This window comes from Meleagris gallopavo, chromosome Z, assembly GCF_905368555.1.
Source record: "Meleagris gallopavo chromosome Z, MGAL_WU_HG_1.1, whole genome shotgun sequence".
Classification (NCBI taxonomy): domain Eukaryota; kingdom Metazoa; phylum Chordata; class Aves; order Galliformes; family Phasianidae; genus Meleagris; species Meleagris gallopavo.
In genome coordinates, this window is record NC_139435.1 from 31238136 (window position 1) to 31262379 (window position 24244).

Here is a 24244-nt window from a genome sequence, read left to right on the forward strand (position 1 = left end):
GTCAGCATTTTGCCTTTGTTGCACAGCAGTAAATAATGTAGCAGTACATGAAAAACAATTTGAATGCCAGATGGCAGGGACAACTGTTGCTGATTTAAGGCAAGGTTGTGTCTGAATGATGAAAACAATGGGAAACTGCTGCAGTAAAGTGGCAGTGCAAGTCTTCAGGAGCAATCTCCTCCAAAGCTTGAGAATAGTTCATCCAGACATTCAGGAAAAACTGAGGACCTGTCTCAAGTGAAAAGGTATGCATGTCTTGAGACCCAGCACAAATGATTTTACGCTGATGGAAATGAGAACAGGAAACAAAAGTAGAACATAGAAATATGGGCTGAGCATGCAGGGATATTGTCAAGGAAATACAAAGCTCAGATAAGGTTGAAATTACCAAAGGATACCAAAGGCAACAAGACAAACATCTATCTGCAGTAAAAGAACAAAATAGGAATGCATTGTGATTCAGATAAATGGGGAGGGTGATTAAGTGACAGTGGATGCAGAAAAGGCTGATGTACTCTGTATTTCCCAGTCAGGACTCAAGAAGATGTGCTACCAGCAGTAAACGAGTATCAGCTATGGGATCTTTCGAGAAATCTTGAGCCAGGGCCCCTGAGGTCCAGGGGCCTGATACAGCTGCATGGGATGATGGTGAGCAAGACGGTTGATGTCATAGTAAGGCTGCTTTCTATCACCTTTGAAAGTTTTTGGGAAAATCTTCTAATCATAGAATTATAGAACCACAATGACACAAAATGTTGCAATTATCTTCAAAAGGACAAGAAAGAAGAGCCAACAAACTAAACATGAATTTCTCTCTCACTGTTTTCTGAGAAAAAGTCATGGAGTTTATTATTCTCCCGGGAATATTTTTCGTGCATAAGAATGATAAAAATTAATTTGGAATAGAAAGAATATGTCTATCCCAGTTAAGACATACTTGACCTTTACTGTCTTCTATGATAGAATGACTAGATGTGATTGTGAACTGTGTGTAAGCAAAAACCAGCTAACTTTGCCTTCCTTGATTTTAGCATGTCTTAGTTCAGAGTTTCAACAGAGCTCATCATTGCATTCTTATATCCATACTGTAATGTTACTGTTTAGATAGGTGCACTACTGGATGGCTGAAAAGGTGTCTACGTGGTCAGATTCCATGTATAGTGGGTAGTGGGGAACACTTCACCTGGCAGCAGAGCAACATAAAGGTCCCTCTTTGGATCCATCCTATTCAATATCTTTAACAGTGATGTGAAGGAAGAATCAGAGGCATGTTCTTCAAAAACTCCCACTTGATGTACATCTCAGATTGCCATTCAGAGACACCTGGATGTGCTGCAGGAATCAGACAAGAGGACTTTTTTATGGAACAAAACCAAACAGTAGATCCTGCTCCTGGGATGGCCTACTCTCCCACAAGAGTATGAACAGAAGACCAGCAGCCTGGGAAGAAGCTCTGCTGAAAAAGTCCTGGCACATCGTAAGATAAGCATGAACAAACAGCTTATAGTCCCAGAGATCAAGCCAAATTATGCTGCAGTTAATTTAATCATTTTATTTGCAAGCTTACTCTGATAAAGTCACTACTTCATGGCCTGCTTCTCCTCAGTCTTTCATGTTTTAGAAACTGCTTCTCTCAACCTCTGTTCTCCATCTCCCCCTATAAAACTCTGCCAGTTTAACTGAAGGGGACTGCAAAGCATTCTTATATTGATGTGAGAAATGACAGGCTTTGCTCTAAGACTCTCCCTGTTTTCTATCAGTTTGATGCAGCATTTTAGAATTCATTTTTAAAATAAAATAAAAAAAAAAAAAAAAGAAAAGGAAAAGAAAGAAAGTGGAAATAGGGAAAGGAAAAAAGATTTAATTTAATTGTGCATTTAACTGAAATCTTTAGAACTCCTTGCATTATTTTATCACATCAGACTTGTCAAGTCACACTCATTTGAATGAGTGAGATTTGAAAACTTCTGAGTGTTATATTACATTTTCCATTGATATACGCTGTGAATCTTTACGGCTGCATGAAAATGAAGCCAAAAGTAAGAGGAGACAGCTCACTTCAAATAAGTGAGACTGGATAGGTCTGTCATATGTTATTTCAGGTGCTCAAAGGATAGCAATTCCAAACAGAGATGGGTGATGCAGCTGACAGGTTTGGATGGGTTTAGATAAAGAGGGAAAATTTAATCATAGAGACAGAAACAGGAGGTTATGATTCTCCTCTTGGAGTCATAGCCTTTGAAGACTAATTTGAGCCTCATCTCAGACTCAAGAGGGGCAGAAATGTCACAGCTGAGAGCCCTCCTGGAGGCCTTTGTTGGGCTCCTGCAAAGACCTTGCACTTTCTAAGGAGAAAACAGGCACTGCTTTCTCTTTAGCTGGGATGGAGGAACTGTGCCCCACAGATCCCCTTTCCCCCCCGCAAAAAGAAGATATCTGTGGATGAGATTACTCCAAAACCAGTCACAGGCTGACCCTGCTCCTAACTTCCTGCCTTCCAAGAACTCTCACACTCCCTTCATGCATGCAAAAGTCTTCTTTCACTCCCATACTCCCATCTCAGCATTTTCAAGCTGCCAGAGTCTGCTAAAAGTTTATAAAACTCTTCAAACAGAGATTCTTCCTCTTTTTTTGTTTTGTTTTGTTCTGTTTTTAGAGGGGGAAAGCCACCAAAGAGCTCAATATCACGCACCTGGGGGTTGGCAGCGTTTGCACGCAGCGAGCGAATCGCGAGCGGCAGGCGCGCTCTCGCTACGACGCTGCCTTTCGCACGATGGCCGCTAGGGGGCGGTGTTTGCACGCCGTGTTGTGCCGGGCCCGGCAGCGCAGCGCTCTGTCACTCTTAATGAATTCAGTGTTTGAAACCGAACCACCGTTTGAAATGTGCTTGCATTCATACGCAAGGGTAGACATGTAACGCGGAGAATTTCCATTAAACTTTCTACACAACCTCAAATTTTGAGTACTTTTGTGGGATGTTTTTGGAAAGTTGTGCGGCAAAGATGTTGGCTCTCACAGCGAAATCTCAGAAAGGAGTTCATGCACCAAGGCATATGTTCAGCATTTCTGAGACTGAAAGCAAATCACACATGGCAATTTTTAGGAACACGGTATCAGACTGAAAACAATTATTTCTTGGGTCAGGAATGTGGCAGACACACTGTAACTATTTTAAAGGAACGGAGGCGTGGAGATAAGAGTTTTTAAGTGATACTAACATGCACTGGACAAACAAATGGGCAAACTTGGATGCCATGCTTGTAACGAGATCAAATACACTTGATTAGACTTACACTAAAAAGCAATAATGATTATAAAATAACAACAGTAATAACAGTAAAAACAATGGTCTATTTGCTCTCTGCAGCAGACCTAAGGTGCCAGAGAATGTATATTGTAGCAGCAAGGTTGAAACTAGATGATCACTGTGTTCCTTTTCAACCCAGGCCATTCTATGATTCTATGAAGGAGATTGTAGGTGTCTCCCCTTCCCTATTTGGCCTGCAGGTCTGCTCACCACTCTGTCAGGCTCAGTGGCGGTAGAGCATGGAAATGAATTAGGAAAGAAAAAAAAGTAAAATCTGACAGACGTGCCTGGAAATTATTTTGCTCCCAGAATTTAAAACTGCTTTTGAAGAAGCACTGGTTAAATTTTATTTTGTTTTGACCTCACCAGTTTTAGTTCCTTGGAATTCCTCTGAGTGTAAAAGAGCTAAAAAGACAAGGCACTTCTTCCCATTAAAAGTTAGTCCAACATAAAGGACAGATATTTCCTGGAGATACTTACACAGATATCAGCTTGCTCTGAGGCACAGGAAATGTTACTAAACACACAGTCCCTTGAGGGGATGCGCCTTAGAGAGCCACAGAAGTTACATCTGAGGGCTTATGTCCAGAACTTGCATGTGGGCAGAAAAAAATCTTCAGTCAAATCGGTGGTGATACTCCTAGAGGCTGGGTGACATGACATGCACAAGCCCCAGTTTCCTTGGCAGATGATAGCTGTGCCCTCAGGCCATTGTGGTGTATGAGGTAGCCATTGCTATCAGTCATGAATTTGTCAACTGAGGCTATATAGTCTAAGGCAGAACACAAGTACAGCTGGAATAGCTGCCAATACCCCTTCCCACTCCTGCCCTCATCCTTTTTGGAGATGGTTGTTGTTTCCAGAAAATGGTGTTTCTATGAACTTTTCAAACACAAAGTTTATGTTTTTCACATGACTGGTGATCCAGTAATAAGTACAGCAGATCTAATTGTTCTTCTGTTTTGTCAATACAAAACCACAGCGGCTCATTCAAAATCTGCAACTTTTCTCTGAACAGTGTGAGAAAGGCCACGATAGGGTTCAGGGTCCCTGCTCAGACAGAAAGACTCTGAAGACGAAGGTTCTGGTTTTACTCTGTCATACTGAAGAATTCTGCGGCAGCCTGCAGCACATGGGTGATAGCCTGAGATGACACAAATGCTAACATCTAAAAGAAATACTCAGGGACACAGATTTTGGACAAAAAGTTAGCTAAAAAATGAAGACACCATGGAAGCCAAATTAAAAATAGCCACAGTTGCAATGAGTAAATCCTCTGCAACTCCTGAGTGTTTTTAACAGGGAAAAAGTGTAATCATATAACTTTGGGTAGACTTAGCATCACACGCAGCATTAATTTTAATGAAAGCTTTTTATTTATTTTCTATTTTGAAGAATAACATAAAATCAAATTTAAATTGTAAATAGTATCCAGATACTACTGGTTTCCTGGCTCAAATTCTTCAGCACATATGGCAGAAGCATAAGCTTGTGCCAGTCTGCCTACTTTGGGTAATTTTGCATGCAAATAGTTTAGTGCCTATGTTGAGGTGCTAGAATGTGTTTAGTACACTTGAAAATATTTGCATTGCAAAAAGAGAGCTAATCTCTCGAGGAAAATCAAATTGATATTTTGTATTAGGGGACTGCTTTGGACATTGTGTGGCACTGTTATATGGAAAATGATGTTGACAGTACAGCTAGAATTTTTAATTGACCTTCATAAGTGAAGGACTCAATGCTGCTTTGCCAGATTTGTAAGCTATTGGAACAGTCTTTGGTTGTCATTCATCACTGTGCTCTTTTGCTGCTTCTGAATCTTTCCTCTGATAATTTCATCACTTTGATAAAGCTATTCCCCATAAGCAGATTTAGCAGTGATTGCAATGTTTAATAAGTACTCAGGAGGCAGGCTGGATGGAAAGAAGAAACAGCACTTATTAATGGCATGAATCATTACCACAGCTGTGTCTTCTCTAGCTTCTGGAAATGTCTATTTCACACTGGACATGCTTAGAAGCTCAGCTCTTGACCACTTCATGGCCATGATTCTCATCGTCAGCAGCATTAATATATCCATTCTCTTACTATTAAGCTTATATTTCAGACTTACATTACCCTAGCCATGAACACGCGTGCTCACATACATAGATATCCCTTTTAGTTGCTTAAATGATCTCTGACAGTGTTTTCCTCTGGGTCAGCATGAAACTTGTCAGTATAACATCTAAGAGGTTATCTGCTTAGTCTGTGCTGCATGGATTTTGTTCCCTTAGCATCTAGCTGCTTGTCTCACAACACAAGGCCAACATGAGTTGTTCTGGTTTGGTCATGTCAAACTTTCTGGCTGGTTGGACACTGACAGTGGTCTCAAATCAGCAGTGGCTCAGTACTCAGAGCTTCCTTTGGCACCAGCATCTCATGGCACCTGAAACACAACTGGTTTCCCATTTGTTTTCAGTCCCACAACAGACATGCTATTTGGCAGGATGACTTTTGTGAGGACTTTTTTTCTTAAAACATGAGCTGTAACTTCAGCCACACATTTCTATGGCTTCCTAAGCATGTATAGGATAATAGAATGTTAAATTATTTTCATTTTGTGCTGAGGAGGAGAAAGGATTTGGATGTTTTTCCAGTTAATTTATATAATTACATCACTCACTTGGCTACTGCACTTAAAAAAAAAGCTGATGCTGTTAGTAATAGGCCTTTTTTTAAATTTATTATTTTATTTATTTATTTTCAATCTGAGCATGGATTTTCTTCGTCCTGCTTGCTGACCTACATGCAAATGCATTTGGCTTCTCTACTGCAGGAAAATCTCATTGGGGGCCTTACTGAATGCTGCTTCATATATCTACCATAAACACTCAAGAAGAAAGGTGTAAGTGCTTTGGGAAATATTTCTGAAACAGTAGCCCTTGATGTGGCAGATAGCCAGGATCATAACAGAGAGATGAGAAACTGTGTTATCAGCCATACAATCCTGCTGCGGGTTGATGGTCTTTTGCAGAGGGAGGAGGATGGAAGACGAAGGTTCTGGTTTTACTCTGTCATACTGAAGAATTCTGCGGCAGCCTGCAGCACATGGGTGATAGCCTGAGATGACACAAATGCTAACATCTAAAAGAAATACTCAGGGACACAGATTTTGGACAAAAAGTTAGCTAAAAAATGAAGACACCATGGAAGCCAAATTATAAATAGCCACAGTTGCAATGAGTAAATCCTCTGCAACTCCTGAGTGTTTTTAACAGGGAAAAAGTGTAATCATATAACTTTGGGTAGACTTAGCATCACACGCAGCATTAATTTTAATGAAAGCTTTTTATTTATTTTCTATTTTGAAGAATAACATAAATATATAATATATGTATATAAATATATAATAACATGGAGCAGGATGCTTTTGCAGTGACCAAGACTGCCTTGCACTGCGTTCTTAGGATATACTGATAAGGCAGCAGATTAGCTAAGTCTTAAATAATTTTAAAATGCCTTTTGTATATGTCTGTCCAATACCAAGTGAAATCATTTTCCAGCGAGTCCCTAAGGTGCCTGTTGGCTTTCAACATATGGAGAAAGAATTTAATCTGGTCACAAAAGTTATGCATATCTACTCTATACTGTGTATATGGTACTTCATTGTTGCTTTTATTCGTTCTCATCAGCAATTAGTTTATCTTCCTTTTTCAGTTTGTCTAATAGATACGATGATTGCTACACTGATTTAACTTTAAACTTTTTGAAACTTAGAAACTTCTGTTATCCTTATAAGGAACTTCCATAGATGTTCTTACTCTGGATCGCTCACAACCAAAATTAAAAAATACTTTATTACAATCTCGTAGTCCTTCAAAAATTTATAATATTAGTCTTTGAAATGTTTCAGAAGCCGAAATAATACCACATGGCATTTCCAGACACTTGAAACCTTCAAATGGTATTTTTACAGTCATTTAATTAGTTCATCTCACTTACCAAAAGGCAAAACTTACCTGTAAAGTTCCGAACACCATTATTTCTTACATATCAGCTGTTACCTCATAATTTCTTTTTCCTTCGAGAATACTTACATGTTTGTTTTGAAATTATTTCTAGGAGGAAGTCATGCTTACTAAAATAGGCAGAATATTTGGAAGGAAAAAGTTTTATTAACTATCTACTGCTTTTTAGCTGTGCATCACTGAAACTTGAGAGCATTTCTACATGACTCTGGGCCTTTTGCCCTGTATTTGTACAGTAGATACATCTTATTTGGAAAGAACACTGTAGTGCTGTAAATGAGAATATCTATTCTGCCTCTATCTCATCCTCTAAACCTTTTTTATAAGGTACTGTACTACCAGGGAAATAGTTATTATTAATGCTTATTTGGTTCTCATTTCTATTTCCTTGTTTCTATGTGTTGGTGAGACTGGAGAGGGAGAAAAAGCATAAATGCCTTGTGTACTTGTGTGGTAGATAAAGCCTTTGGCAACTGCAGAGCTTCTCACCTTCAGGAGGGCTTTGGAATTGGGTTTCTAGGTATTGACAAAGGAATTACCAGCGATTCAGTTCAAAATGTTGATCATTTTTTAATGTGAAATAGTGTTTTGAAGATGGACCTTAGAAGAAAACAGTTGGATTTCATGTTAGCCAAGAAATACCCCCTCTTAATACCAGTAGCATAGCTAACCACATGTTAGTCGTAGCTCTATTAAAGTATCATTAAGAGTCTAAGTAGTATCAACTATTAAAATGCCATAAGTAATGTTCTGATTTAATATGATAATGACAGTGATGGAAGTAGTTGAAATGGTCTAAAAGCTGTGTGTAGGGGCAGCTGCAGAATTTGGCTCTTGCTCTACTCACATTTTAATAATTATCCTTCCAGTCATAAGACAAGTATTTAATATTCTTGATGAAAGCTGAGATGCCAAAGAACAACTATTCAACAGGTTGGTTTTTGTTGTTGTTGTTGTTGTTGCTTCAAATACATATATTTGAGCAGCTTTATAGTGATAAGTATTTGTATGAACACATCTGTTAGCATAGATAGTTCCACAGAAACATTGCCTAATCGTTAGTATGTTCAGTTCCATTCTAACAATATGATACCTGTCTGTAAAGCAAAGTGCCAAAACAACTACAAAGACACTTTGATGAGAAGCAGTGGTTGTTGATCTGTGAGCACACAAAAGCTCTCCCAGATTTGCTGGGAACCAGCTGGTTAGAGCCTGAACTGAATCAAATAACATGCACAATGGTGTATGCCATCAGCTGTGCTGTTTTTGTTGTTCTACTATGTCGAATCAAGGGAATCACAGTCAAAACAGTCCTAGTATAAGTCTGGAATCTCTTCCTGGTCTGATAGTATCTTTTTCTGTTGTTGAAACCTGGCATCATGGTTACGTAGGTCATTCTGAAAGTAATGTCTCCTAATTATTTCCATGGAGATTACAACAGATACAAAAAGCACAATACTGTTACTTGATAGAACAAATTCTCAGCTACAAAACACTATTTTTCAACGCAGTCACCACCACCAGCTGTGCATTTTCACCAACAATGAACAACAATCTGCATGACACGCTAGTAAAAATCTGCATGGCTGTCCAGAATGCAGCTTGTCTTTCATATTGCTGTCACCACTACTGAAAAGCACCACTACCACCTCAATGTACTCACATCCACTGTTTGGTCTCCACATAAACATTCAGCAAGAATCGATGAATGTCACTAAACGCCATTTTTTCTGCATGGAGGAGTTCAATGAAACTCCATTTCTTCATACGCACTTCCATGTCAGATGTCATTTTCTCAGACTGCCCTCCCGCTGTCATCTGTCACACAGCAACAAGATGTAACAGAATACTGGGGAGAAGGTTCAACCACCAACATCTGCCCCTGACATCGTGGGCCAACATCACAAAATAGGAGGTATTACTTTCAGGGCATCCCTCATGTGCTCTACCTATGAAATTATCTGTGATCTATTTTGAGGAGGAATGTGAGACTTCCTTTGTTACATTTGCAGATCACTTCAAAATTTAAAAAATAAAAAATAAATGAAATCACAATCTAAAGCAGGAGACTTTGATCCAAGATCTATGCTCCTGTTGCTCAGCTCTGATTTTCAGCTTCATCCCTTTTATAGCTTTCATGCATCTTGTTGTGAGGAGACAGACTTCTAGAGGTGTTCAGTCAGCTGTAGAACTAAGGTGGAAGTGAGGCCAGCACAGTCTGTAACTTTGACATGTTCACAAGTGCAGTTCTGTATAGGATTTATATTGCACTTCCCCTTCAAAATGTGTTGTGATCCACTACAAGGTGACAGAAGATGTTAACTGGAAGATGGGTAGTAAGTTGTGACTGTCGAAGGTGAGAAGGGTGGAGGAGTGTGATAAACGGTGAGCACTTTGAATATATCATCTTGACTCCCCTTATCTTTAGTGACTGCTGCCTCTGCTTCAGAGTTGAATAAGCAGTTCAAAATGAGAATGAGCTAGGTAATTGCACAAAGCTGCAGTTTGAAGTCACTATTCCAGTAAGTCATACAGTCCACTGTGTCTACACATTTCTCATCTGCAAATAAGCAATACCAGATGGGATTGTAATAATTCCCATTGTTATGGAACAGTCTTGCTACTTTTAGGAAAGTCCTGCCTGAGAGAGCTGCCTACTGTAAGCATCCACACCAGTGAAAAACACTGTGTTCCACAGCTTTTTGCAGTATTTTTTCATCCTGTTTCCGCCACAGACCTCAGTAGCCTGGTGTGGGATTCTGTTTCAACAAATAGGTGCTGCTTGTGGGCCAACAGGAACTTACCATAAGCAAAGAACAATAAGGAAGGTCTGACTTAGTGTGTTTGTTGAACTCCTCTGTTAGCAATTGCCTCCATTTGAAAAAAGCAGAAACAGGGCCTCTGCTGCCTGAGGGATGCTGACACATCAATCAATCCATACTTATTCTCAGGTAAGTAAATAAAGGAATAACTGAAGGATAAGTCACTTCAGAAATCCACCAACAAAAACCTCTGATACATAAACTACCAGAATGAAATGACTCATTAGCAGTTTGGACGCTGAATTGCATTTGCAGACACAGGGAGGGAGAGAGAGAAGGAAAAGAGCAGCAATGCAAGCTGTGGGACATACATCTGTCTTTTATTCCCTGAATACCCTGCCCTTTCTCGATCCCACTTTACTGGAAGGGAGGAAAGGGAAAAAGGGAAGGGAAGGGAAAAAGGAAGGAGAAAAACAAAAACAGTGCAGCATATTTCTCATCGAACAGCTGCCTCTACAGCTGATGCGACTGTTAACTCCTGGTTCTTACCCTGCTAACCTGAATGTATGTGAGCCCCTGGCAGTCACATCACGCAGTTATGCGAGCAAAATTCCCATCACTCCTGGTGCCTCCTCATCAGCAAACACAATAGGCATATTATATCAAGTCTTGTGAATAATTCATCCCTTATATTAGGGGGAAAAAAAAAAAACCCACACAACAAATAAATTATACATTTTCTAGTAGATAAGTTTAGAGATGTCTTTTAAGGAGGACAGTAAATTTAGAGGCTTTATTTCTACCTGCTAATCATCTGTTTGAAGCAACAACAACAAAATAAACTAATAATCTTAAGAACTTCAATAGATATGAACACAGTTTTGTGTTCTGAAAGACATGGATTAACCATTTCATTTAGTGAGAATAACAAATCTCATAGCCTGTTTTCCAATTGGACCATGCATCCACAGCCCTCATGAAGGTGTTCAGAAACTGCCTAATTGAGACTCTGCTCTTAGAGTGAACTGGGATGGTTCTGAGAGAGGCAGTGTATGTGATCTGAGGTCAGTCAACATGGTTTTGGTAACATTCACCAGCAAAACAAAATGATTTTCTGCTACAGAGCAGTGAGTTCAACAAAAGCCTAAAATGGGACTTTTCATTGATACTGGGTATTCTGGAACAAGCACTTCTGTGATTTGGACCCTAAACTGCTGTAGCGTCACTTAAATACCCACGAATTTAAGTTTAGTTGAACTGGCAATAAAAACACCCCTGGCTGTGCTGAGCTGTCAATCTCTTTATGGGAAAAGCTCAAAATCCTGCTATTAACTACGCTAAGCAATGCCACTGGGATGAAATTGATAGTGCATGTGCACTGCTTTTTTCTTCTTTTTTTTTTTTTTTTTTAATAGACTATGAGAAAGTCTATCCAAGTGTTTTTTTAATTATTATTACTACTTTAACTTCCTGCTGTTATTTCCCTAGAACAAGCACTGGAGGGGAAAATTATATTTCTGCAACAACTTTGAATCAAAAAGTCTTTGTGGATAACTATTTCCAATTCATCTTGTGCTCTGTCAAAATTTAAACTATGCTTCTTTACCACCTCTTAGTTATGTACCTTCCTCTGCAATTTGCGAAAAGAAGATGAGCTTGTGTAACTGCTTTCTCTACAGACTGACTTTCAGGATTATCACAAATCATCTAATGTTTAGAACAGGGGAGACGTTCAGTTGGTAATGCAAGGGAGGAAGTACAAGATCATCCTTCTTCTGTATCTGCAATTGACAATAGGCAGCTGAAGTATTCAATGGAAAAATACTCAATTTATCCATGCTTCAATTTATTTACCTGGAAAAAAGTGCCATGATACTTAAGTACATCACTGGATCAGAAATAGTCACTACAGATTATTGTGAACACAGCTGCTCTATCAGGTCAAATCAGCACAGAGCCAGGTGTGTGTGGGAGATAGGGAGGGAATAAGGGGGACAAGAGACCAGTTTGGATACAGCACTGGGAGATGAAGTGCTTGCTTTACGGCTCTTGGTCAAAAATGGGTTGAACTGAAAACCTGAGTTTGGAGTCAATCTGTGGCTGGGAAACGTGATGGTGAAATATAACTTGAGCTATTCAAGTGATTGAAAATATTTGAAATTAAGTGTTAAAGGATACAATCTACACCTTGGAGTACATTGTAGAGTTTCATTGTAAAGTTCCTTGCTCATTCACAGAAGCATGGAATCATTAAGGTTGGAAAAGATCTCTAAGATCATCTTGTCCACCTATTCACCTACCACCAATGTTGTCCACTAACCCACGTTCCTTAGTATTACATCTACCTGATTCTTGAACACCTCCAGGGATGGTTCAAGACTTTTTTTTTCTTTTTTCTTTTTTTTTTTTCAATCACCTCTATATAGGACAGCCTATTCCAGTGCTTGCCCATTCTTTTGGAGAAGTTTCTTCCAACATCCAACCTGAACCTCCACTTGCTCAACTTGAGACCATTCCCTCTTGTCCTATCACGTTACACAGGAAAGGAGGCTGACCCCCACCTTGCCACAGCACCTTTCAGGTAGTTCTACAGGACAGTAAAATTTCCCCTGAGCCTCTTTTTCTCCAGACTAAACAATATCTGTTCCCTTGGCCACTCCTAATAAGGTTTGTGTTCCAGTCCCCTCACCAGGTTTGTTTCCCATCCCTGGACACCCTCTCCATGGCCTCAATGTCTTTCTCGTAGTGAAGGGGCCCAAAACTGAACACAGTACTCAAGGTGTGGCCTCACCAGAGTGAGTATAGAAGTACTGAGTATAGGGGGATGATCACTGCCTCGTTCCTGCTGGTTACGCTATTTCTGTTACAAGACAGGGTGACATTGGCCTTCTTGGTCACCTGGGCACACTTATAGCTCACATTTAGCTGAACTTCAATAAACATCACCAGTTCTTTTCCTCTGACTTTCTTTCCAGCCTCTCTACCCAAGACTTGTAGCACTGCCTGGAGTTGTCGTGGCCAAAATGCAGGATCCAGCATTTGGTATTGTTGAACTTCATCCCATTGCCTTCAGCCCCATTGCTCTATCCTGTCATTTCCCTCTGCAGGACCTTCCTACCTTCATGAATACCAACACTTCCTGCCAACTTGGTGTCATCTGCAAACTTATTGAGGGTGCACTCAATCCCTTATCCAGATCATAAAGATATTAAGCAGGATAGGCCTCAATTCCCTGGGGAATACCACTTGTGACCTGTCACTAGCAAGCTTTAACTCCACTCACCGTTAACTCCACTCACTCCACTCTGGGCCTGGCTCTCCAACCAGTTTTTTACCCAGCAAAGAGTGTACATGCTCAGGCCACAGATTGCCAGCTTCCCCAGGAAAAATCTAGGTAGGCAACATCAGCAGTCTTTTCCTCATCCCTACCAGGCTGACCACATGGTCATAGAAGGAGATCAGGTTGGTCAAGCAGGACCTGCCTTTCGTGAATCCAGATTCCTCATTCATCTGTTTCACATACAGAGAAATTGATTCTAATGTTCCAGGAAATTAATGTCACCATTTGGAAGGTATGCCTTCAGAACCTCTAGTTAAAATTCAGCTCTTTCCAGAGACAGGGCTCATGCTTACTGCAGGCACTACTGGGAGAGGAAAAGCACACTGGTTTGCTATCTCCTGTACTCCGAGGTTGTGGTGCTACTTTTTTAAAGTTTTCCATGAAGAAAAGTAATTAAAGTATGGGATAACTTACAAAATGAATTCTGGGCATCAGTGACCAACGCCAATCCATTCTGCATAGCTTATTAATAAGCACATTTGGATAGTGAGAAAGAACCAAACAAGTTGTGCAGCTCTAGAGATGGAAGAATGGACCAAGAGAAAAAATACGTGGAAGTTATTGTTACATGCTCTCTTTTTTTTTCTTTTATTTCTTATCTGCCTTCCTCTTGTTTTTCTAGATAAATAATCAGATCTTGACTTTTCTTCGGAATGAAACCACATGCAATGTTTAATTTATATATTTCATAATTTCTAATCAGAAAACTAACTCTACAAATGTTTGTTTGTTTTTATTTGTGGTGTTTTTTTTTGTTGTTTGTTTTGTTTTGTTTTGTTTTTGTTCCTGTCCCCAAAGTTATATGCAGATCTATCTGTGAGACTGAAGATGAAGAATTACAGAAGGCTCTCACTAGTCCATTTTCAGTCAAGCAGTTCTTTCAGTGTCAGACAACTCCGTAAGCATGGGCAAAGAGACTCAAAGCAGATTTTGAATAGCTGTTGAAATGATGAGTTATAAAATCACCACAATATCTGTAGGACTAGCTCACTTCATAGACAGAATATGTACATCAAGGCCATTGTCAACAGATGTCTATCCAACTTATTCTTAAAACATCCCATATATATCGCACAATTGTGTAATTTAATTTTGTCTCACTTCTGCATATTTAAGGAAGTTTTTCCTGATGTTTCCATGTTAATCTTTTTTGAAATTTTTTACTCCCCAAATAAGAAATTTGATACCCTGGTAGCCAAAGAAAGAAACTGATGACAGCCTCTTCTGAAAAACTGTTTGCATATACTGAAAGATTATCTTTGTATCTCAACTTCCTCTCAGGTTTTCAAACTAAACAAAACAAGGTTATTCCTCCTTTTCACGTGCTTCTTGTTTGTGATAGTTTTCTTTGGGCACTTGTTGTATCATCCTCTTTTTCTGCTTGATCTGCTAAGTCTGTTTCAACATAATTACTGCTCCTCCCCTTCACCTTGACACAGTTTCATACAAAACCAGCACCTGAAATCGAGCAACATAAATTATTTCAGCATGACTTCAGGTAACAATAAAGACGACCCAAATATATGTTGTTTTAAAAAGATAGTTCAAGCACCCGGGTGTTTAGAGTAACAGAATGTATATGTGTGTAAGGGGTTTAAGATATGTACAACAGATTTACAAATGGCAACAAGAAAGTAATTCTAATCTTAAGTTTATAATGGCTAATGCAATCATTCTAAAGGCTACAAAAGAGAAAGTGTATAACCTGGACACCTATACTTTGGAATGAATCTCAAACCTCTAGAATCATAGAATCATAGAACCTTAGAATCACAAGTTTGGAAACGACCTGCAAGATCATCTAGTCCAACCATCTTATCATTACCATTGCTACCACAAACTAAACCGTATCTCGCAGCTCCTCATCCAGATGTCTTTTGAACACTGCCAGTGACAGTGACTCCACCACCTCCCTGGGCAGCCATTCCAGTGCCTGACCACTCTCTGAGAGAAAAAGTTTTTCCTCATGTCCAACCTAAACCTCCTCTGGTATAACTTGTGGCCATTTCCTTGGGTCCTGTTTGTTGCCTGGGAGAAGAGGCCAACCCCTCCTCACCGCAGCCTCTCTTCAGGAAGTTGTAGAGTGCAATGAGGTCTCCCCTGAGCCTCCTCCAGACTAAACAATCCCAGCTCCCTCAGCTGCTCCTTGTAAGATTTGCTCTCCAGACCCCTGACCAGTTTTGTTACCCTTCTCTGGACACATTCCAGGGCCTCAATGTCTTTCTTGTAGTGAGGGATCCAAAACTGAACACAATACTTGAAGTGTGGCCTCACCAGTGCTGAGTAGAGGGGGATGATCACCTCCCTGCTCCTGCTGGCCACATTACTTCTAATGCAGGCCAGGATGCTGTTGGCCCTCTTGGCCACCTTCTCTCTTTGAAGCAGAGAAAATTCTTGAAAGTATTACTCCAGAGAAAGCAGGATTTTCTCTTTCCTGAAATGCTAAAATGCTTTGCAATTGTTTATCCAAATGCAAACATTGGTCCTGCTTGGCAAGTCTGTCACAATCAAAAAGACCATGATACATATCTTACAAGATGTATTTGCACTTCACACTAAGTGTTGTGAAAATTTTCAGCTAAAAGCTGTCACAGCCAAGCCATGTTTGCCCTCCAACTTCCCTGGTTAAATGTGGATGACCTAATATACATAAGATAGAGGTAGTTTTCACTTTTAGACTTCCCAGAATTTATGAAGGAGAATAATACCAACTAAAAGGATATGATGATGTTCTATCATAAAGCCATGTGAAAACATGATTTCCATAATAGGACAAACATGTTGTTTTATACTGTACCCAGATAAGAGTTCATTTCTGATGCCTCGTGTTGTATGGTGTCTGTAGAAGGAAAGCTGCATGTAGAGAAAGGATCTGGAGAGACTAGTCAGAGCTGTATGTATGCCTGCAGTGTGCCCAGGCAGCCAAGAAGGCCAACAGCATCCTGGCTGGTATAAGAAACACTGTAACCAGTAGGGGTAAGGAACTGATTGCCTCTCTTAATTGGTGCTGGTGAGGTCACAACTCGAGTACTGTACTCAGTTTTTGTCCCTTCACTACAAGAAAGACATTGTGGCCATGGAGAGTGTCCAGAGAAATGAAAGAAAACTTGTGAGCAGTCTGGAACACAGTGAATGCCACTGGATGCAATTTATTCCACATGGAGGAATTCAATTCCACACCTTTGCTTCACACACACTTCTATGTCAGATGCCATTTTGTCAGAGCACTTCTCTGCTGCCATCTGTCACACAGCTGTAACAGAATATTGGGGTGCCATACCATAATTGCTTGGATATCATGGCCCATATTAATAAATAAATACACATGCACCTTGTTGAAGTTATTATTTGTTGGCTAGTGCTACCAAGCAATTATGCCTAGAGCCTCATAATATTTTAATGAGTTTTTACACAAAGTAGCAATAAAAATTGAATAATAAGAAGTTCTTACATAATTAAAAAAAAAAAAGGAGAAAGAAGGAGGGTTGTTAGACATTTTCTTTTGGAATGAGTTGTCTTTTGGGAAGAAAAAACACATAGTAGATGTTGTAAAATATAAGGATCAAAATGCTGTCTGAGTTTTGTACTTGAGTAGTTCACAAAATAAAGAAATCGGGTTTACATGGTTATTCATTTATTACTTTATTTTTTTGTATAGAACATTTGTGCTAAAGGAAAGTAAGAAAAGTTACTAGTTTAATTTAAAGTGTGTTTGTTTTTCACTGATGGGAGAGGAGGAAACTCTTAAGTGGAACTCTTACAGTAGTGTTGTTAATATACTGAGTAAAGTCTAGATATTAATGACAAAACACTTAGCATGCAGAACGTAGGAAGTTCTGTACTGAAATGCAGAAGAATTTCTTTGTGATGAACTTCAGTGATGGTGACGGAGTACTGGAACAGGTTGTCCAGGGAGGTTGAGGCGTTTCCTTCTATGGAGATATTGAAGATTCACCTGGACACCTACCTGTATGAAATATTGCAGATTATCTACTTTAGCAGGGGAGTTGGACTTGATAGTCCCATCCAACCCTGGCCATTCTGTGAGTCTGTGATGTACTGTAAATATCATACTGATTTAAGTATTGCTTTACATGGATTAAAACTACTTAGAAATGGATGGCAGTGATGGTAAGGTATGAGTGAAAACTTTAGGTTTTTAACAATACTAATGCTCATAATGTAAATTCTAGTGATCTATAAAAAAAAAGATTTCTATTCTCTCCTGGTTTTGGCCTGTTATCAGCTACCTGAGCAAATAAGATAAAGAAAAAGAAAAAGAAAAAAAAGAAAAAGAAAAAGAAAAAGAAAAAAGAAAAAAAAGAAAAAAAAAAAGAAAAAGAAAAGAAAAAGAAAAAGAAAAAGAAAAGAAAAAGAAAAAGAAAAAGAAAAGAAAAAAGAAAAAGAAAAAGAAAAGAAGAAAAGAAGAAAAAGAAAAAGAAAAAGAAAAAGAAAAAAACCCCACAAATATCCACTTCCTCATGGTTGAAGCAGAATAATCCACTTGGATTTGATTTCAGCATACTCCTCATTACGAACTGTTTTCACAGACTCCTCTGTACCTCCTGCTTAGGCAGTTTTAAGCACAGGAAATCTGTTTTTTGTTTGGATCTCCTCCCAGTGGATTTGTGGGATTCTTGTTGTCAATTGTATTGGAAGCCTTTTCTTGTGCCAAGGGATGGGATGAGGAGGCAGGCAGCAGCTGGGTGGGAGCAGCATCTGCCTGCTGTTGATTTCTGCCAACAACCCCCCCCAGCCCTGGCTGTCCTCTGACTCCAGGGGAAATGATCAGAGATGTATTCCCCATGGGTGTCCATGGGAAGAGTTTTGGGGGACCACATACTCAAGCTGCTGCTGCGATTGCTGTAAGCACCTGTGACAGTGGCACACAGGAATGGAACCCTGTTGAATTCTTGTGATGTAAGGCTGTGACTGAAATTATTTGGGTTGATTTGGTTGAATCCTCAGTTTATCTTGGGATAACCCATGCCCTTTACTCACAACTTTCTCTGCTCTGAGTCCGCGCCAAATCAGAGGACAGCAGCACTGACTGCAAAGTCACTTGGCAGAGCTCTCTCTGACGCGTGAGAAGAGCTCACCAACTCTGTTTTTACGTGTTTTAAATATCGTGCAAGGACACGTGGTAATTCGTCTCTTCAAAACTGTATTTTTACAGCTGGGAGGTGTAGTAACTGAAGTTTCTTCGCTTCTAGGTATATTTGCAAATGCATCTAGATATGTAGGAGTAAAAGGAAAGATTACTTGTGCTATCAGGAAATCCTATGGGAACCACTCATTTCTGGGCTGGAGTATAGGATACTGACTTCTCTGCATCCCTTAGGAAAGCACTTGAAAGGAAGGAATGGCAAGCCTGCCATCTGCAAAAGCACAGGACGAAAAGTGAAAAAGGCCCCAGGGCTTTTACCATTTCCATCTGGTAAGTTATGCACGAAGTTGCTTTTTATTTGTTCACAAATTTGGTCACAGAACCGTATCTTAAACAACCAGGCCATATTTTATTAATTTGGAAGCCAAGGTTTGACTGTATCTTTCATCCAAAACATTGAGAGTAAACAGATAGGTAAAATTACTTTTTTAAAAAGGTTAGATAACAAGGAGTCAGGGGAGTGAACAAAGGTTGCTAGATGAAGATGGTTTTCAAACCCCGTTTGCATTCACCTTCATTTTTTAATTCATTCAAATCTTGATGAAATGCTCATTTGTTCCTGCTCAGCTTGAAATTATGAAATACACTATGAGATAAAGAGCATGCATCTCGAATTGACCCAACACAGATTTCTAGAGTCTAGTAGAAGTACATGATTTCTACAGTTGTAATGTGGACAGAAGTGATCCAAAGACATCTCTTGGGACATTTAAGTCTTTCCTGTTAAACTACTACTTAATCTAAAAACACTCATGCACATAATACTTAGGAGGAAGCTGAATTGACCTTGCCATAAACTTACATTATTTCTCTTTTCTGCAGTCTTTTGATCAAAGTATTCAAAAAGATTGTCTAGAGAGAATTATTTGAGACCTACAGGTAGATCTTCTTTTACTGAAGTAGTTACTTCAGGTGATAAGTTTGAGAAAAATTGAGTCTGATTACATCGTACTTCTACTGTGAAGGTCTTAACCATGAACACAGCAGTATTGATAGCCTACATGCACATGTATGACAGAAGATCCATGTATGACAAAAGAATATATGAGGGCTGATGCAAAAGTAATGCCTCCTATTTTGTTATTTTTGCCCATCTCAGAGGTGGATGTTGATATAGCAGTAGAGGTTAAGCCTTCCCATCAATATTCCATTACATTTAGTAGCTGTGTGACAGACAGCAGCGGAGATGCACATTGACAAAATGGTGTCTAACACAGAAGTGTGTATAAAGCAAAGGTGTGGAATTGAATTCCTCCATGTGGAATAAATTTCAACAAGGGGTTGTTGAGTCTCCTTCTCTGGAGATATTCAAGATCCACCTGGACACCTACAGCACAATCTGGTTCAGGGAGCTTGCTTTGGCAGGGGGGTTGGACTAGATGATTTCTAGAGGTCTCTTCCAATGCCCACAGTTCTGTGATTTGAATAAATTTCAAACCAGTGAATGTTTATGGAGACCAAACAGCAGATGCAAGCACAGTGAGGTGGTGAGTTGGGTGTTTCAGAAATGGTGACAGAAAGAGTGGGTTACCTCTGCTGGTTAAGATTTTTATGAGCACCACATGCAGGCTCTTGTTCATCACTGGCAAAAATGCATAGCTAATGATGATTAGTATGTTGATGAATAGTGTTCTGTAGCTGAGAATTTACCAAATATTGTCATGTTCTCTGTATCTGCTGTAGTTTCCTTAGGATTATATAGGAAACACTACTTTCAGGGTGACCTACAAGTAAATTTAAACGCATTCATTTATTTTTTCCATATTGCCTCTGTTTTAAATTCTTTGTCTGAAGTAGAGCACTATACAAATGTGTAGAGCACAGAGACTACAGTTCAGCCATTGTTGTTGAGTTTTGTCTGCTGTGCAGTGCCAAATATAATTTGACCAAAGTTCATGCCAGTGTAAACTACACTGTGCTAGATGTCTGCAAAATGTTGCTTGGTCATTTTATTATATTATTATTTCAAGCTTATCTGTGCTGTGATTGAGTTCTTTCTGTATCTCTGTTTTTGGTGTTTGCTGTCTGTGTAAGCCTATGTCTCAAGCTAAACTGTGTTTGGAAAAACAGTAGAGTAACTATCCAACACCTACTGCTCTGTCCCTGTTTGTATATTACAGTGATACAGAACCAGAGTCTTATAATGAACAAAGTTGTAAATAATGTCAGACAGTGCAGTCCACAAATACTTGGGTAAGCATACTGTGTCATTTTTGTTCAACTACTTTTATTTGTAAAAGTGAGTTAACAGCAACATAATCATACATACACACACACACACACATAAAAAAAGGAAAAAAAGGGGGGAGGTGGAAGAAGGAAATAAAGCTACTCTGTTATTAAAAAATAAAGAAAAAGACATTCAGAATGAGAATTATCACATTCTGTGACAGAGACAATAGAGCATACAAACTCTTCTGAGCAAAACACACTGACCAACCTGGCCAGTTTATACAATACTGCATATGCATAGCTTTTAAAAATTACTATGGATATATTCAAGGCCTACTTGTACAACCTTCTGCAGGAAACCTGTTTTTGGAGTGGGGTTGGACTAGATGATCTCCAGAGGTCCCTTCCAACACCTGCAATTCTGTGATTCCATGATTCAAGAAAGAAACTATAGAGACATAATAAAAATACCTAGGGAAATGGGTTGCAACTGGAATTTTTGCAGTACTGAGGTCTTTTTAGGACTGCGTTCCTCCCCTCCCTTCTTGACCTACCCAAGCTGTAGCTATGTTTGCCAAGAATCTGACATACCTATCTTTCATTTAAAGCTGTCAGTCAGCTTCATGCTTGTAAATAAAACTACTCTTAAAAAGAATCTAGATCCTAAAACAACTGATAACAGAGCTCAAAAAAGCTGTGACTCAAGTGTGAGTCTTTCATTCTCTCATGTTACTCTTCCTATTGTCGAAAACGTCCTTTGGGAATGTTTGGGAACGTTCTTGGAGCCTGCACTGTTCTCAGTTTTTTCCTCCTTTCTCTGCCAGTTGTTGCTAGATCGAAACCATTTTGCTAGATGATTACAACCATATGCGTTTAAAAATATACATTTTCTTGAATTAAAGTTAAATTATCAGAAATACCAGTACTCTTTCAGGAAGTTTCTGTGTCCTCATCACGCATAACAACTTTATTAGGTAGAGAGAAAAAAAAAAAAAAGTACAGGATAGCACTGATAGCACTGATCGCTTATTGGATTCTTTTAGAAGAGCTGAAACTTACAGGTCTGACCTAATCTTTTTGGTATTTCTCAGCCACATTCAGACCAAACTGTGCATTTCAGAAGTCCCATCACCAGATTTTCTCTAAAATTGTCACTATGTTTCTCTCACTGAATTCTACCTGATCTGTTTCTGGCAGCCCCAGGTGAACCATTCTCTTATTAGTAACGGGCCTCTCCCAACACATATTTAGCTTGTAACCCTACTCAGGGTGCAAGAATCAAACTAAGTGCTCTCTTTAGTTCCAGATATAGAAGTTTTGCAGGCAAAAAAGAATAATAAAGACATGGAAAATTAATCTCATAGAACTCTGCAAAGAAAGAAAAGCTATCTGTGAGCTAGTGAGAGTAAGCTGATGAAGGCATCAAACTGTAATTCTATTCTCTGTTTCCACCAGAATTCATTCATTATGGAGCATAGGAATTTCTGCAAAAATGTAAGTAAGTACTTCTTCACAGTAAGAGTGATGGAGCACTGGAACATGCTGCCCAGGGGGGTGGTTGAGTCTCCTTCTCTGGAGATATTCAAGATCCACCTGGATGCCTAGAGCACAACCTGGTCTGAGGAGCTTGCTCTGGGAGGGGGTTGGACTAGATGATTTCTAGAGATCTCTTCCAACCCCCACAGTTCTGTGATTCCGTGATTTTTCTTAAGTCTAGGTGATACTTACTGTAATACTGTTGATAAGGCATATAGCAATCATAAAAATGATGTCATTAAATTACCATCAAACAATTCAAGTTATCGGCTATCCTTACTCAACATCAAATCAACTTGAAGTACACACTGGGCTGCTCTCTCCTGCCATATTACTCACCATATGCCCCCATGTCCCTAAGGAAAAACATTCTCACTGATGGACTTACCTTTGCTGAGGCAGGAAAAACCCAGACTGCCTTGAGCAACGTGTATTTCATGTGTCCTACACTTAGAATATCTCACACGTACATTAAGAGTTTTGATTGGGCTGGGTCAGCTCTTGTGCCAAACAATCCAGATGATCCTAGGCAATTCCTGCCAGTCCCAAACAGCTTCACCACACCACCTGTACAGATGACAGCTGAGCCCATCGCTGTAGCTGGTGGCCCTTCTGTGAAAACATAAGAAAAGGAAAAATGCTTGCAAGAGTGAGGAGTGGGGAACTCAAAGGTGAGAAACAGCTCTGTAGGCACCAGGGGTTCAAGAGAAGTGAGGGAGAAGGTGCTCTGCATGCCAGAGAAGAGACTTAAACACCCTTGTCCAGAGGCTTTTACACCAAGAACTGATCCTTTCTCATCAGAGTGGTCTGCTATTCAAATACTGGGAAAAGTAAGGCCGATGTTCAGCAATAAGGAGAGACAAGCTGACTGGTATTGGTACCAGCTTCGGAATATTGTCAGTGTCTGAAGGGTAAGTGATTGTAACAGGTTAAGAATAACGGTTGATCAAGTCCTCTCCCTGGATCATGGGATTGTCAGATGATGTGACAACAGTCATTTTTGCGAACATCTTGAAGGGGAAGATTCAGCTGACACTCAGCTAGACAAGTGTGTAGAAAGGAGGTCACAAATTCATTAAAAATCTGAGTAGTAAAAGTTTGTCCTTTAAAATACAGAAGCTACTGGTGAAGTAAGCCCATAGGTTTATCAGTTTTGCTCTTCCTCTCATCATGGGACAGTGGTGGAACTTGTATAATAAATCATAGAACTATAGAAGAATAAAATGTTTTGGATAGGGACCATTAAAGATCATGCAGTTCAATGTCTCTGCTATTAACAAGCATGCCTTATTTTAAATAGGTTGCTCTGAAAGTAATGTCACCTATTTACGTAAGTGTTGATGGATGTCAATTCCAATTCTGGAGTAAATGGCATCCATTGACGGAGGAATTCATATATACCTTTGCTTCACATGTGCTTCAGTGTCAGACTCCATTTTGTCAGACTGCTCCTCTGCTCCCAACTGTCTCATGGCAATAAAATGTAACAGAATATTGGCAGGAAGGTTCAACCTCTACTACACTGTCACCAACATCTGCCTCTGGCATTGTGAACTAACATAATAAAACAGGAGGCATTGCAGTTCTTTCAGAGCAGATCTTGTAGGTTGCCCAAAGCCACATCTATTCTAGATTTGAGTGCTCTTGAAGATGGGACAGCCTTCTTAAACATGCTGTTCCTCACCACTCTTGTGGTAATAGATTTTTTTCTACTATCTAATCTAACTCTAGCCTCTATCAATTGGAAACCATTGCTTCTATTCATTTCACTGCAGTTCTTGGTGAAATATCGTGGAATCACAGAATTATAGGTTGGGAAAGGCTTTCAGGATCATAAGTCTGTGGCCTTAGGGCTTTGTATGGTTGTCCCCACACACAGGCCTATGCTCCAATCACTGTGTCCCCATAAATCAAGCATCCTCATGCCACATCTTCTAGTGAGTCTGTGCT

At 39.6% G+C, this 24244-nt stretch overlaps 1 long non-coding RNA gene across 4 annotated transcripts in view; it reads right to left on the minus strand.

Moving 5' to 3' along the window:
- LOC146542192 (uncharacterized) overlaps positions 1 to 24244 on the minus strand; it is a 55527-nt gene that overhangs the window by 12822 nt on the left and 18461 nt on the right. For 3 of the 4 annotated variants that reach the window (XR_014880415.1, XR_014880416.1, XR_014880413.1), the window contains exon 2: positions 22683 to 22906. This is a non-coding gene — a long non-coding RNA (uncharacterized LOC146542192). Of the gene's footprint in view, positions 1 to 6722; positions 14878 to 22682; positions 22907 to 24244 lie in introns of those variants that run through there. The other variant, XR_014880414.1, reaches the window with a different exon arrangement.